Raw genomic sequence first — 15,220 nt, forward strand, 5'->3', positions numbered from 1 at the left:
AACACAAAGACTATATATGCGACTTTTTAGAATTAGTTAGTACTCTATATGACCATTTATATCTTAACAAAGTTTAAAATGTATATATATCTATATATATTAATCTTGTAAATTTTGATATAAAATTTATACTTTAAGAAAAGTTTAAAGAATCAGAATAGAATCAAAGAGTTGAGATTAGTAATAGAATAGTCCCTTAATTAATTTGGCTTTTCTCCTGTCCCATAGCAGAAGATGGCTCTTTTCTTCTGGCATGATACAGGGAGTTTGCATTTTCCTTTTAACAACATGCTTGAGTTTAAAGAAGGAGAGAGCCATTCTCCAACTCCAAAGTCAGCTTTAAATTTTAATTGAACTGGGACTATTAGAAGACCAATAGTGTTAAATCTATAAAGAAAAGCAGAAACAAACATTTAGGAAGACATAAAATTTTTTAGATAACATACCCATACGCCATTTCACTCTGTTTCCTGGGATAGATGATTTGTTCCTTTTCTTCAGTTGTCTCATTTGTCCAGTGTTCTTCAAATTCCTTAACCTTCATTCTCCTAAAAAACAAAAACAAAAACCTTTCCCCAAGGTTTTTTTGGGGATGTTCCTTTTTGACAAGTTATCTGATTAAATGAAAAGGCATGTGTTACTGGTGTAAGTTAGTTTAAATTGGATGTTTATGATAGTTGATGAACCATCACCTCCTCTAATTAAGAGGTCTCTCTTGTTCAAATCGAACCTTTATCAATTTTGATGGTACCCACAGCTTATCTTCTCCTGTAGAAATAAAAGCAAAACCTCGTTCCCAATGTAACACATATCCTGGTTTCCATTCTGAGGTCAGCACATCCTTAAAGTATATAGGTTGATTTAATTCTGTAGTTTTTTCTATTATCCAATGTCTCTGCAGCTGTTGTTCCTTTCTCATTGGCATTGAGAAAATTCAAAGTTAATAGAGCATTATGTAGTCTATTTCTGGGGGTTTTTGTTACTCCTTTTTGTTTATTTAGCATATCCTTTAGAGTTCTGTTTGATCTTTCTATAACTGCTTGACCTGTAGGATTATGTGGTATACCTGTAACATGGTTTATATTGTAATAAGCAAAAAACTGTTTCATTTTAACAGAGACATATGATGGAGCATTATCAGTTTTGATTTGTGCAGGTATACCCATAATGGCCATAACTTCTAGCAAATGAGTGATTACAGAATCAGCTTTTTCAGAATTCAAAGCAGTTGCCCATTGAAATCCTGAATAAGTATCGATAGTGTGATGTACATATTTCAATTTTCCAAATTCTGCAAAGTGAAACACGTCCATCTGCCAGATTTCATTCCTCTGAGTACCCTTTGGGTTACATCCTGCTGGTAATGGCGTCTGATTATAGAAGGAACAAGTAGGACATTTCTTTACTATTTCTTTGGCTTGTTGCCAGGTTATGGAAAAATCCTTTTTTAAACCTTTACTATTTACATGATGTTTTTTATGAAATTCTGAGGCCTCCAGCACATTTCCTATCAATAATTTATCAATCTCATCATTACCTTGTGCTAGAGGGCCTGGCAGACCAGTATGGGATTGGATGTGAGTTACATATAAAGGATGACTCCTTTTCCTGATTGTGTCTTGTAATTGAATAAATAATGAAGTTAATTCTGAAGCATCGTGGATAAATTCTGCAGTCTCAATATGTAATACTACTCTTTCAGCATACTGAGAGTCAGTTACTATATTGAGAGGTTCTGAAAAATCCATTAATACCAACAGAATAGCATACAATTCTGATTTTTGAACTGAATTATAAGGACTTTGAACCACTTGACTTAAATTTTCTGATTTGTAACCTGCCTTTCCTTGTTTGTTGGCATCTGTATAAAATGTACGAACTCCAGATATGGGTTTTTTCCTCACAATTCGAGGCAAGATCCAATCAGCTCTCTTTATAAGATCAATTCTATTGCTTTTGGGATATTTGCTGTTAATTTCTCCCAAAAAATTACTACAAGCTTTTTGCCAAGCTTCATTTTCTATCCATAATTTTTCAATGTCCTCCTTAGTTAAAGGTACAACAATTTCTGCTGGGTCTATTCCTGCTAATTGACGAAGTCTCAATTTTCCTTTCCAAATCAAGTCAGAGATTTTTTTCCACATAAGTTTTTAATTTTTTATTTGGTAAAAATATCCATTCTAATATAATATCTTCCCTTTGCATTAATATTCCTGTTGGGGAATGCCTAGAAGGTAAAATAACCAAAATGCAATCCAGCTTTGGAGCAATACGATCTACGTGCCCTTCATGTACTTTCTTTTCTACCAAGGCCAATTCTTTCTCAGCTTCAGGTGGTAATTCTCTTGGACTATTCAAGTCCTTATCACCTTCTAAGGTTTTAAACAAATTATTCAGTTCATCATTTTTTTTTTTTCCGTTTTTCGAGACAGGGTTTCTCTGTGTAGCTTTGCGCCTTTCCTGGGACTCGCTTGGTAGCCCAGGCTGGCCTCGAACTCACAGAGATCCACCTGGCTCTGCCTCCCGAGTGCTGAGATTAAAGGCGTGCGCCACCACCGCCCGGCCAGTTCATCATTTTTTACCCCAACAATAGTTCTTAGATGAGAAATGTCTCCAAATAATCTTTGAAAGTCATTAAGAGTCTGTAGTCAGCCGGGCGGTGGTGGCGCACGCCTTTAATCCCAGCACTCGGGAGGCAGAGGCAGGCAGATCTTTGTGAGTTCGAGGCCAGCCTGGTCTACAGCGTGAGATCCAGGAAAGGCGCAAAGCTACACAGAGAAACCCTGTCTCGAAAAACCAAAAAAAAAAAAGAGTCTGTAGTCGATCTCTCCTAATTTGCACCTTTTGAGATCTAATTTTTTGAAGTTCTATTTTATATCCTAAATAATTAATAGAATCTCCTCTTTGTATCTTTTCAGGAGCAATTTGTAATCACCAGCAAGGCAAAATTTTCTTTACTTCTTCAAACATTCTTTCTAAAGTATCTGCATTTGAGTCAGTTAATAAAATATCATCCATACTGTGTGGGTGTATATACTGGTTCTCTGAGAGCACTGGGAGGATTGATGGAGAAGAACAAAGATGAGGACAGAGATGGAAAGAACTAGGTAGAATGATGAGAAAACAGCAAAAGGGACTGAGAGCAGGAGGGACTGAGAGGAGCTAATAAGAGAACAGAAAAGAAACTGTGCAGATAGAATCACCATAGAAGAATAAAGTGAATGAACTAACGAACTCAGTGTGCTGAGATTCATTGAATATCCCTCAGATTAGAATCCTCAGCTGGCTGTTAGACTCTTCCACGGACCCTGAGAGCAAACAATATAGGCTGGACCTATTATTGCTTGCGTGAAAACACGTGATGGGCCAGCGATGGCTCCCGGATGAGGGTGCTCACTGCCAAGCCTGGATGTAAATTCAAGCCCTGAGACTAACATGATAGAAGGAGAGAATGAGCTCTCTAAAGATGTCATCTCCCCTCCACACACTTGATGTGGCAGAACATGCTCTCCTACTAAATAAACAGGTAATAAAATCATAGAGTGTAAACTCACTATCTTATGCCCCCCTACTAAATAAACAGGTAATAAAATCATAGCGTGTAAAACTATCTTATGCTCCCCTACTAAATAAACAGGTAATAAAATCATACAGTGTAAACTCACTATCTTATGCCCCCTACTAAATAAACAGGTAATAAAATCATAGAGTGTAAACTCACTGTCTTAGCCGTTAGTGGGGGTACACGCATTGTTGCCCAAGAGACCTCTAGAACTTTGCACATTGCTAAGCTGAACCCTAAACTCATAAACAAACCACTTCCCCTACCTCCAGTCTCAGCTAACCAAGTTCTGCTTCCTGCTTTCTATAAATTTAACCTTGAAAGTGGAATCATGGGAGTGTGGTGGCACTGTATGCCTGTAATTCCAGCTCTTGGGAGGCTGAGGCAGGAGGATCAAGAGTTCCAGGCCAGCTTTGGCTAGGAGACCAGGAAAAGTGTGACGGAAGAAAAAAGGGGCAGGATGGGGGAGAGAGGGACAGCAGAGATAGGAGGGGGGAGGAGAAGAGAGGGAAGAGAGAGACAAGAGGTGTGTTGAGCTCATGATTCTGAGGTGTAAGTATAAAGTTGTGTGGGAGAGAGACTTCCCCTGTGGTGGCAGGCATCACATGATAAGATGAGGCAAAGGGGGCTAGCTTTCACAGTGTGGCCACGAATCTATGAATGGATTAGACTGTTCATACAGCAAGAGCCCTGGACACTCAGTCAGCTACCACAGGTCCCAACTCAAACCATTAGTGTCGGGCTTTAAAAAATGCTTTTATTTATCTATGTGGTGCTGGGGATTAAACCTAGGGCCTGGTGCTCCCTAGGAAAGTGCTACACTTCCGTCTTAGTTAGGGTTTCTATTACTGTGAAGAGATACCATGACCATGGCAACTCTTACAAAGGAAAACATCTAATTAGGGTGGCCCGCTTACAGTTTCAGAGGTTTATTTATTATCATCATGGAGGGACATGGCAACATGCAGGCAGACATGGTGCTGGAGAAGGAGCTGAGAGTTGAGAAGGAGATGCATCTTGATCCTGTGGGCAACAGGAAATGAACTGAGACACTGGGTGTGGCTTGAGCATATGTGAAATCTCAAAGCTTGCCTCTACAGTGACACACTTCCTCCAACAAGACCAAACCTACCAATAAAGCCACACCTCCTAATAGTGCCATTCCCTATGAGTTTATGGGGGCCAATTACATTCAAGCTACCTCATTCCACTTCCTGGCCCCCATAAGCTTATAACAATAACATAATGCAAAATGCACTTAGTGCAATTTCAAAAGTCCCCATAGTCTATCACAGTCTCAACAATGTTTAAATGTTCAAAGTCCCTTCTGAGATTCGTGCAATCTCTTAACTGTAATCCCCTATAACATCAAAATAAGAAAAAAACAGACCACATACTTCCAACATATAATGGCATGGGATATACATTACCAAAACATAGGGAAGGGAGCACAGTGAGGAAATACTGGACCAAAGCAAGACAGAAAACCAGCTGGGCAAACTCCAAACTCCGCACCTCCATGTGTGATGTCAAAGTGCTCTTCGGATCTCCATCTCCTTTCAGCTCTGTTGACTGCAGCACACTTCTTTCTCTTGGGCTGGTTCCACTCCCTGTTAGCAGCTTTCCTCGGCAGATATCCCATGACTCTGGCATCTCTAACATCTTGGGGTCTCCAAGGCAATCTAGACTTCTCCTTCACAGCTTCACACAATGGCCTCTCTGGGCCCCCATTCAGGGACACCCCTGACACATTCTGATCTCAATGATTTTCCTTAGTCGCAGAGGAATATTCCATAAACTCTTTCTTCTGTCCTTGATTCTAAAACCAGAACTATGTGGCCGAAGCTGCCAAGTTCTGCTGCTTGCTGAGGCTGGAACATGGCCCCTCATTCAATTACATCTTCACCAGCTTTCTGTTTTGATGGTTTCCTTCACTGCTTAAGCTTGGCTGTCCTGGAACTCAATCTGTAGATCAGGCTGGCCTTGAACTCAGAGATTTTTTTTTTTGTTTGTTTTTTTGAGACAGGGTTTCTCTGTGTAGCTTTGTGCCTTTCCTGGATCTCGCTCTGTAGACCAGGCGAACTCTGAGATCTTTTAATTGCATATTCACCAGCTTTCTGTTTTCAATAGTTTCCGTCATTACCTAAGCTTGACTGTTCTTGAACTTACTCTGTAGTCCAGGCAGGTCTCAGACTCAGAGATCTGCCAGCCTCTGCATTCTGATTGCTAGAATTAAAGGCATGCACCACCACACTCAGTTCTAAGCTTTTCTTTAATTCCTTTTCTTAAGTTGGAAGCTTAGCTGGGTGGGATCTTGCCCTGAGGTCACCACTCCCTTTATTCCATTTCTTAACCTGCTTATCTTCTTGAACATAGGGCTTAGCTCTATTCCACTTCCTGGTGCTCCTTTTCTCCTCAAATTTTACATTTTGTATTTTTCCTTGCTCAGCTTGCTCCTTTTCATTATAAATTTTCATTAGAGTAAGTACTAATAACCACATGACAGAATCTATACTAGGCTATGTTGAGATTTTCTCTGCCAACAGAATTAATCCAAAACTCTTCACTTTAGCCTCAGGCAGACTCTTTGGACAAGGGCAAAAGGCAGCCACATTCTTCACCAAAATATCACAAGAACAATCTTTAACATTCTCTTCATTTGAAACCTCTTGGTCTAGGCACCCACAGTTCAAATCGCACTCAGCACCACTGTCTTCCATATTCTAACTAGGATGGCCCATTAACCTCACTTAAAGTGATCAACTGCTTTTTTAACCCACAGTCCCAAGATCCATACTACTCCAAACAAAAGTATGGTCAGGCCTATCACAGCAATACCCCAGTCCCTGGTACCAACTTCTGTCTTAGTTAGGGTTTCTACTGCTGTGAAGAGACACCATGACCATTGCAACTCTTATAAAGGAAAGTATTTAATTGGGTGGCTTACAGTTTCGGAAGTTTAGTTCATCATCATCATCATGGGACATGACAGCATGCAGGCAGACATGGTGCTGGAGAATGAGTTGATCCCCAAGGCAACTGGTCTGAGACATTGGGCAGGGCTTGAGCATATATGAGATCTCAGAGCCCACCTCCACAGTAACACACTTCTTCCAACAAAGCCACACCTACTCCAACAAAGCCACACCTCCTAATAGTGCCACTCTCTATGAACTTATGGGGGTCAATTACATTCAAACTACCATAATTGCTGAACTACAGCTCAAACCCCTCACTAGGGGATTCTAGGTAAGATCGCTACCACTAAGTCACACCTCAGTCCCTCACTGGGGGATTCTAGGCAGGTGCTCTACCACTAAGCCACACCCCAGCCCCTCACTGGGGGATTCTAGGCAGGTGCTCTACCACTGAGCCATACTGACACATAATCTTTTTATTTTGAGATAAAGTGTTATCCAAGGTGGCCTTAATCTCACTCTGTAGCCCAGATTGGCTTTGAATTTTTTTCTTGTCTCTGTGTGTGTGTATGCCCATGTACGTGCATGCACATGTGTGTGTGTGCGTGTGCATGTGTGTGTACACATGTAGTGTATGCTCCTGTGGAGGTAAAAGGCTAACATCTGCATCTCCCTTCATTACTCATCATCTGATAAGATGTGTAGGTGAGAGACTTCCCCAGTGGTGCCATGCATCATGTGATAAGATGAGGCAAACTGTGCAGAGGGAGGATTAAACCTAGGACCTGGTGCTCCCTGTGTTTATTCCCTTGGAGTCAGGGTCTGTCCCTGAACCCAGAGCTTACCAATATGTCTAGTCTTGCTAGTTAGGTTCTTTTGGGGAATCCAGTCTCTGCCTTCTGAGCACTAGGATTACAGGTGTGTTGTCACACCCAACCAGCAGAATGACAGGTGTGTTATCACACCCAACCAACTGAATGGCAGGTGTGTTATCACACCCAACCAGCATTTGCACAGGTTCTGGGGATCCAAACTCTGAGCTCCACACTTATGTGGCAAGGGTTTTAGCCACTGAACCATCTCCTCAGGCCCCTGGCCTTGAATTTTCAGTCCCCTGCCTCAGTCCCCTGAGTACCTAGGATGAGCATCCTGAGTACCAGGCCTAGCTTAACATATAGTTGAAAATGTTATGATGCCAACACTTGAAATTTGGGAAACACATCAGAGTCATAGCCCTTTCCCAGCATGCATCGCTCCCCATTCTTCAGACCTGGGTGAAACGCCACTCCTTATCTGAGGGTACCCTGGCCTGATCTCTCCTCCACACCCCTCATTTCTCACTGTAGCTCTCACTGATTTATGTCCATCCTCCAGGTCAGTTCTGAGCAGCAAGGAGATTGGCTTTAGTGGGTGTGGTAGTTCGAGTGGAATTGGCCCCCCTAAGCTCAGAGAGAATGGCACTATTAGGAGGTGTGGCTTTGCTGGAGGAAGCGTGTCACCGTGGGGGTGGGCTTTGAGGTCTCCCTTGCTCAAGCTTGGCTCAGTGTGACACTAGTTCACTTCCTCTTGCCTTTGGATCAAGAGGTAGAGCCTTCAGCTCTTTCTCCAGCATCATGTCTGCCTGCATGCCACCATGTCGCACCCTGATGACAATGGACTTAAACCTCTGAATTGTGAGCCAGCCCAATTAAGTGTTTTCCTTTATAAGAGCTGCTGTGGTCATGGTGTCTCTTCACAGCAAGAGAGACCCTAAGACAGTGGGCTGCATTGGGTGAACAAGTGCCTGGGCCACAGCAGGGGCCATGGCTGGCTTGATCATAGATCCCCTAGGGACCAGTTTAGGGCTTGGTAAATCCAAGTCCTCAATGAGTACTTAATACACAGTCATACGAACTAGGGCTAGGCCAGGAGGCTGAAACAGGAGAATTCAATATTCAAAGCCAACCTGGGCTAACAAAGCCGCATTAAGACTGTTGTAAGGCTGGTTGGTGGTGGCGCACGCCTTTAATCCCAGCACTCAGGAGGCAGAGGCAGGCGGATCTCTGTGAGTTCAAGGCCAGCCTGGTCTACAGAACGAGTTCTAGGACAGGCACCAAAACTACACAGAGAAACCCTGCCTCGAAAAAAAACCAAAAAAATAAAATAGAAAAAAAAAAAAAGACTATTGCAGGTAACTTAGCAAGGCCATGTCCCAGAACAAAAAGTAAAAATAGGGCTAGAGAAGCAACTCAGTGGCAGAGCACCTGCCTAGAATCCCCCAGTGAGGGGCTGGGGTGTGGCTCAGTGGTAGAGCACCTGCCTAGAATCCCCCAGGGCTGAGGTGTGGCTCAGTGGTAGAGCACCTGCCTAGAATCTCCCAGTGAGGGGCTGGGGTGTGGCTCAGTGGTAGAGCCCCTGCCTAGAATCCCCCAGTGAGGGGCTGGGGTGTGGCTCAGTGGTAGAGCACCTGCCTAGAATCCCCCAGTGAGGGGCTGGGGTGTGGCTCAGTGGTAGAGCACCTGCCTAGAATCCCCCAGGGCTGAGGTGTGGCTCAGTGGTAGAGCACCTGTCTAGAATCCCCCAGTGAGGGGCTGGGGGTGTGGCTCAGTGGTAGAGCACCTGCCTAGAATCCCCCAGTGAGGGGCTGGGGTGTGGCTCAATGGTAGAGCACCTGTTTAGAATCCCCCAGTGAGGGGCTGGGGGTGTAGCTCAGTGGTAGAGCATCTGTCTAGAATCCCCCAGTGAGGGGCTGGGGGTGTGGTTCAGTGGTAAAACACCTGCCTAGAATCCCCCAGGCCTGAGGTGTGGCTCAGTGGTAGAGCATCTGTCTAGAATCCCCCAGTGAGGGGCTGGGGTGTGACTCAGTGGTAGAGCACCTGCCTAGAATCCCCCAGGGCTGAGGTGTGGCTCAGTGGTAGAGCACCTGTCTAGAATCCCCCAGTGAGGGGCTGGGGGTGTGGCTCAGTGGTAGAGCACCTGCCTAGAATCCCCCAGTGAGGGGCTGGGGTGTGGCTCAATGGTAGAGCACCTGTTTAGAATCCCCCAGTGAGGGGCTGGGGGTGTAGCTCAGTGGTAGAGCATCTGTCTAGAATCCCCCAGTGAGGGGCTGGGGTGTGGTTCAGTGGTAGAGCCCCTGCCTAGAATCCCCCAGTGAGGGGCTGGGGTGTGGCTCAGTGGTAGAGCCCCTGCCTAGAATCCCCCAGTGAGGGGCTGGGCCATGGCTCAGTGGTAGAATGTTTACCTAGCATGTGTGAGGAGACCCAGAGTTCAATCCCTAATACTGCTAACTAAGTAAATAAGCAAACGATGGAGTGGACAGAAGGATGAAGAAGGGAAGAAGTGATTGGTTGGGCTGATCAACAAGGGGTCCTTCTGTGGCCAACAACAGCAGAGGAAGGGGACTGAGCAGTGTGGGGCCAAAGCTCAGCCTCTCTCCAGGATTTACCCTCTGACTCATGCCCTCCCTAGAAAGATCAGTTTCTGGAAACTTGCTGTGATCTTGCCGTGCACCCTCACCTACCCTAAATTCTGGTCGACAGCACTGTCCCCCTGAGGAGACTATGTTCTGAGATGGTTGAATGGGTGCTGAGAGCCTAACCCAGTCCTCTACAAGAGCAATGAGCGCCCTTTACAACTGAGCCATCTCTCCAACCCCAACATCGAGTCTTTGAAGTGCAATGTGGAGATACTCAAGTTCCTTCCTGGGGGGCCAGTGAGATGGCCTAGTGGTAAAATGCCATCCAACCCAATGAGTTCGATCCCTAGGACCCCACAGAGTGGGAGGAGGGAACCGACTCCCTGGATCTGTCATCTGATCTCCAGACACTTCCAATGGCCCATGCATACACATGCACACAAGATGGATAACTGTAATGGAAATTAAATTTTGTTTTATTTTAAATCTCTCATTGGATACTGTAGCCCGGCAGGGAAGCCCCTGCCTTCCCAGGCAATGTTTTATTTGTGTTCTAACAAATAAAGCTTGCCTGGGGATCAGAGGACAAAGCCAGCCACTATGTTATAAACATAGAGGTCAGGCAGTGGTAGCATTTAATCCTAGCATTCGGGAGGCAGGGATCCATCCGGATCTCTGTGAGTTCAAGGCCACACTGGGAACAGAGCCAGGTGTGGTGGCACACGCCTTTAATCCCAGCACTAGGAAGGAAGGAAGATGGCAGGGCACAGAAAGGTACATAAGGTGTGAGTAAACAGGAAGTTGCTCTCTTTTGGTGGAGAATTTTGTAGAGGTAAGAACTAGTGGCTTGCTCTCTGCCTCTCTTATCTGTCAGCTTTTACCCCACTATCTGGCTCTGGGTTTTTTATTGTAAGACCTTTAGGTGATTCATGTTACAGTAGCCCAGCAGGGACCTCCCTTCCTTCCCAGGGGCCTGTTGCCTTCTTCAGACTGCACAGGTTCTGACCACTGTCCCTGGCTCCCAAGCCCCATGAGGGTTGTGGAGTATCGAAATGTCTTGTTCAGCACGGTGATGTTTGTAGTGGTGTGTCTGCACCAAGTCACTCCTGGGCATGATTTAGTTTTTATTTTTGTGTTCTTTCTTGGACTGGAACCCATGTTCTTGTACATGGTAGACAAGTGCTGGGTCACTGGGCTACATCCCCAGCCCCGTCACCTGACTGTACTAGGCAAGCGCTCACCACTGAGCCACCCCCTCAGCCCCTTGCTTCCCTTTTTATTTTGATAGTGTCTCACTGAGCTGCCCAGGTTGGCCCTGGCTTGCACTCCTCCTGCCTTAGTCTTCTAAGTTGGTGGAATTAAAGGCCTGCCTCACCCTTTCCTCAGCCCCCACCATCCTTAGCCTAGCTCTAGTAACTATGTTTTATGATCCAATCCTGCAGGAGGTGAAGGCAGGTAATGGAGGCTGAGGCCGCAGCTCAGCAGTAAAGCACTTGCCTAGAATCCCCTATGGAGTGTCTTGGGACATGACTTAGCGACAGAGTATTTGCCTAGCGTGTGTAAGGACCTGGTTCCAACCTCAGCACTGATAGAAAACTAGAGGGAGGAGAGGAAGAAAGAAAGAAAGAAATAAGAAATAAAGAAATAAAGAAATAAAGAAATAAATAAAGAAAGAAAGAAAGAAAGGAAGGAAGGAAGGAAGGAAGGAAGGAAGGAAGGAAGGAAAGAAGAAGGAAAGAAAGAAAAGACTCCATTCAGCATAACTTCTTCGGCCAACCTTGCGGTATGCACACATCTCAAGGGTAGGGACCTGGGGTGTACTGATGCAGAACCCAAGCTCACTAAGCGAGGACGGTGGTAGCTTTAATAGGTTGCCTAGAAAAATGACCCAGCATGCAGCAGCAGGACTGCAATCCCAGGACTTGGGAGGTGGAGGTAGTAAGATCAAGAATGCAAGGCTAGCCTCAGCTACGTGGCAAGTTCCAGGCTAGCTTAGGTTCCATGAGACCATGTCTCAAAGAAATGGAGGGCTGGTGGGATGGCTCAGTGTGTAAATACACTTGCTGCCAAGCCTGGTGACTTCTGTTTAATCCCTGGGATCCATGTCGTGGAAGGAAAGCTAGCTGCTGCAAGCTGTCCTCTGACCTGGTCCACATGCATGCTGTGGCACACACATGTCCAAACGCACACACACACACACACACACACACACACACACACACACACACACATACACGAATGTAACAACAATTTTTTTTTGAGACAGGGTTTCTCTGCAACCATCCTGGCTATCCTGGAACTCACTTTATAGACCAGGCTGGCCTTGAAATCACAGAGATCCACCTACCTCTGCCTCCCGAGTGCTGGGATTAAAGGTGTGCGCCACCACATCTGGCTAGAAAGTAACAAAATTTTTAAAAGAGAAATATAATAGACAAAAATACCCCCAAGAAATCACTGTTTTGTGTATGTCACTTAAAGATTATAAAATCAATGAGAAGCAGTTGGCAACCTTCCTGTCTGTTGGTGACTTTGTCCATTAGAGTCTCATGTAGCCTGGCTGTCCTGGAACTCATTATATAGGCAGACATGGCCTTGAACCCCTAATTGTCCTGATTCTACTTTCCAAGTGCTGGAATTACAGGTGTGTACCACCACACCTGGCTTTAAGTGTGACAAAGTGGGTGTGGTTCATGTATGAATAGGATTAGAGGAATCTCAGGTCAGCATCCCACAGGAAAACTCAAACACCCATTTGAAATAGTCAAAATATGGAAGTAGCCTAGCTGTCCGTCAACAGGGGAATGCATAAGAATGCATAGATAGGTGGGTAGGTAGGTGGATAGAGGGAAAGAGAGAGAGAGAGAGACATAGAGAGAAGGGAGAGAAGAGATGGGGGATGAGGCCCAGAGATTTAGTGTTTGCTGCTCTTGCAGAGGACCTGAGTTTGGTTCCAAGCACCTACAAGTTCAGACTTCAGTTCCAGTGGGGTCTGATGCCCTCTTCTGGCCTCCAGGAGTACTGCACCCATGTGCCACATAAATAAAAATAAAATCTGTATATATATCTGTAGCCCCCAATGGAAGCTTAATCATCTGTAAGAAAGAATGAAATTATGTCACATGTATGAAAATGGGTTTGAACTGAAGATCGTCATGCTAAGAAAAGCCTTCCGACTCAGAAAGACAAATGTTGCATGTTTTATTTCATATCCTGAGTCTAGATTTTTAAAAAGCACGTAATTTGTGGAGTGTAGAGGTGAAGAGGGAAGAGGAGAGGGCAGTGGAGTGTACACATAAGTAAGAGTTTCATAACAAAATCTTGCCTTCCTCTCCACTCCCCCCCTCCTTTCTCCCTTCTTCTCTTTATTTTCTTTCTTTTTTTTTTACTTTTTAAAGTTTGGAAATAGGGTTTGGTGTAAGCCCCTACCTGGCCATGGACTTACTGTGCAGCCAAGAATGACTTTGAACTCTTGATCAGTGCACCAAGTGCTGGGATTATAGACATCTGAGACCACGGTCCGCTTTTGTAGAGTAATTTAAAAAAGACAGGGTATTTCATCCTGTAAAAGCTCCTGCCTCAGGAACTCATTACCGGAGTTCAATCCCCAGAACCCACAGCGGAAGGAGCAAAGGGACTCTTGAGAGCTGCCTCTGACTTCCGCTCCCATGCTGTGACACAAAGCGCCCCCCCCCCCCACACCACAAATAAGTAATAATGGGAAAAAATGGTGATCATGCGCAGTTGTAAGAAATAGGACACTAGAGCCAGCAAGATGACTCCAAAGGTAACATCGCTTGTCATTCAAGCCTGATCATCTGGGTTTCACCCCCGGAACCCATGGTGGAAGGAGAGAACTGACCACCGTCTTCTGACCTCCATATGCATGCTGTGGCATGGGCATACGCATGTGTGCACACATGCAAATGATAAATATTTAAATTAAAAACAGAAAACTAGAATATTACAGGAATGAGGATCTGCGCTTTTATGCCCCTTGCCATGATCTTCTTCCCATCCACGGCAGGTCAGCTCTTTGCAAGGATGATAGCTAGGACATGGCAGAGCGGGGGCTGGGACTCAAGTCTGCATTAGACTGCGAGGGATGTTGCTTGGGGTGGAGAAGGAGGCGGATCCTATTACCCAGAACTCTGGCTATTGGGCTGGAGAAGGAACCACAGAAGTGGACCATTCTGGGAAGGTGGCTCTGAGTGCGGGACCATGGTAGGTGAGAACACACCTACAGTCACGTGGTACCCAGGGAGGCCAAGTGTGGCCCTGCCTGGGGCAGCCTGTTTGAACTCCTGAGGTAGCTCAGCAGAGTTCTTGCCTAGTATACTCAAGGACCTAGGTTCTGTCACCAGTATAGGTGGCGTGGAGGGCTGGAATCCAGATGTTGGACTAGGGAGGTTGTTCAAGTTTAGTTCCCAGAACTAATGGACCATTGGGGATGGTGTCACACTCTTGTATTCTTGGATCCACACAGGTGGATGCTTGGATCTCAAAAGCCAGCCAGTCTAGACTACTGGGCAAGTTTCAAGCCAGTGTGAGACAAGGTGGGGCAGGGGAGATGGCTCAGTGGATAAAGGCTCCTGCACCAAGCCTGACGACCTCGGTTTGATCCCTGAGACCCACAAGGTGGAAGGATGGAACAGATTCCTGCGGGTTGACATCTGATCTCCACGTGGGGCCACAGCACGCAAGTCATATCACCACAGTCCATTAACCAATGTAAAATAAATTTTTTTTAAAGGTGGACAGATCTTGAGGAATGATATCAGAGATTGACCTCTACATTCACACACGCATGTGCACCTGCACACCTGAACATACGCAAAAGCACAACATAAAAACACCCCCCAAACAGCCCTATTTTCCAGACTTAATGTCCCCAAACTTCTCGGCTGCCCAGGTCTTTGCCACATCTTTCCTGGCCTGCTCCAAACACTGCCTTTGCCAACTAAGTTCTTCCCAGTGCGCATTCATTCATGGATTTGCAGCTACACTGAGCGTCCTCGGGTGGCCAGGGCGATCCCGGTCTGGTGGGTATACGCCTCCTTTTTGCACGCTCCCCCAAACTGCATGTCCCGGAACACACACTCAGGTCCCTCCGCTAGCTTCGGACCTCCACACCACCCATACTGGTGACAGAACCTAGGTCCTCGCTTCAGGCTCGCGCGCCCCACCGGGGATTCAGGAGGCGGAGGCGTCTCTAGGTGTCAGGGTCTCCGCCTCCTCTCAGGCCCCGCCCCTCATCGCTCCAGGCGACCAACGAGGGACGCGGGCCACATAGGCCACGCCCTTTAGGTACAGCCAGTCCGCTGATTGGTCCTCCCTTGCAGTATC

Source organism: Peromyscus californicus, unplaced genomic scaffold, assembly GCF_007827085.1.
Source record: "Peromyscus californicus insignis strain IS unplaced genomic scaffold, ASM782708v3 Scaffold_2__1_contigs__length_46816999, whole genome shotgun sequence".
Lineage (NCBI taxonomy): Eukaryota > Metazoa > Chordata > Mammalia > Rodentia > Cricetidae > Peromyscus > Peromyscus californicus.